Source organism: Sinocyclocheilus anshuiensis, unplaced genomic scaffold (genome assembly GCF_001515605.1).
Source record: "Sinocyclocheilus anshuiensis isolate Anshui unplaced genomic scaffold, SAMN03320099.WGS_v1.1 scaffold1941, whole genome shotgun sequence".
NCBI classification, from domain to species: Eukaryota; Metazoa; Chordata; class Actinopteri; order Cypriniformes; family Cyprinidae; genus Sinocyclocheilus; species Sinocyclocheilus anshuiensis.
In genome coordinates, this window is record NW_015536568.1 from 182,793 (window position 1) to 184,711 (window position 1,919).

Below are 1,919 nucleotides of genomic sequence, written 5' to 3' on the forward strand. Positions count from 1 at the left end.
TGAGTGAGTGAGTGTGTGAGTGTGTGAGTGTGCGAGTGAGTCAGTCAGTCAGTCAGTCAGTCAGTCAGTCCTGCCTCCAAAGACAGTCTGAGATATACTGTTATGCTATTGCTGAGTCCATTCTCCAGGCAGCAGTAAATTGTCTTTGCCTCAGAGTATTGAAGCACAGAGACCTTCGGCGCAAAACCAGTGATTACCAACAATCACACATGCTATGAATATAGCCACACTAAATGACTGCTGAGTGATGCAGTCTACACTATTGTCTTTTATCTAAGTGACTAAAAAGATTACTTCTGTTTGCATTTGGAGTATTTTGGTCATTCCAAATGTTTATAGACAGTACGGACAATTAAGAACATTAATTACAGAACCACACTTTAAAAAGTGCTGTCCTGTAATTGTTAAGATAAAGAGCTATTTCTACCAGATATTAATTTAGTTTTGTTGGTGTCACCTAATATATTCAGGTTAATTCAGTAAAGTTAAATTACATTTTTATTTAAAATCAGTTAATTTAGAATGTATTTTTAGGTTACCATTTTTTTCTGTGTGCTGTGCAGTGGCTCAGACTGACAATGAGTTCATGATACATAATTAATATTTTCAGTTGTGCTCAAAATTATTTATACCCTTGGTAAATATGATCAAAAAAGGCTGTGAAAATTAATCTGTATCATCAATCCTTTAGATATTTTATTATTTACTAAAATCTAACCTTTCATTGGAGAATAAGAATTTAAAATGGGAGCGAAATCTCATTATGAAATAAATGTTTTTCTCTAATACACGTTGGTCACAATTAATCATACCCTTTTATCCAATACTTTTTGCAACCTCCTTTTGCCAAGAGAACAGCTCTGAGTCTTCACCTATAATGCCTGAAGAGTTTAGAGAACATCTAACAGGAGATCAGAGACCATTCCTTCATACAGAATCTCTCCAGACCCTTCAGATTTCCAGCTGCATGTTGATGCATCTCCTCTTCAGTTCACCTCACTCATTTTCTATAGGGTTCAGCTCAGGGAACTGGGTTGGCCAGTGCAGAAGCTTGGTTTTGTTCTCAGTTACCCATTTTTGTTTTGATTTTGATGTTTGTTTGTGGATCATTGTCCTGTTGGAAGATCCAACCATGGCCCATTATAAGATTTCTAGCATGGACAGTCAGTTTTACATTTTTTATCCATTGGTATTTTATAGAATCCATTATGCCATCTATCTGAACAAGATATCCAGGACCTCCAGCAGAAAAATAGGCCCACAACATTAAAGATCCAGCAGTATATTTCATTGTACACATGGGGTACTTTTTATCCCTGTGTGCACTTAACTCATCTTGAGTGTTTGTTGCTAAAAAGCAAATTTTTTAGTTTCATCTGACCAATGAACCCAATCCCGTTTAAAGTTCCAGTCGTGTATGGCAAATAAATATGCTGGAGTTTGTTTTTGGATGTGAGCGTTTTCTTTTCTAGTTTTTTCTTGAAACCCTCCCAAACAAAATGTGGTGATGTAGGTGCTGTTTGACAATGTTTTTTTAAAGGTTTTCTGACCCCGAGACTCAACTATTTTCTGCAATTGTCCAGCTGTGGTCCTTGAAGAGTCTTTAGCCACTCAAACTCTCCTCCTCACTGTGCATTAGGACAATATAGACACACGTCCTTCTCCAGGCAGTTTCGTAACATTTTATGTTGATTGGAAATTCTTAATTATTGCCCTGATGGTGGAAATGGGAATTTTCACTGCTCTAGCTCTTTTCTTAAAGTCACTTTCTAATTTGTGAAGCTCAATTATCTTTTGCTGCACATTAGAAATATATTCTTTGGTTTTTCTCATTGTGACAGATGATTAAGGGAATTTGGGCTTTGTTTTCCCTCCTATTTATATTTCTGTGAAACAGGAAGCCATGGCTGGATAATTTA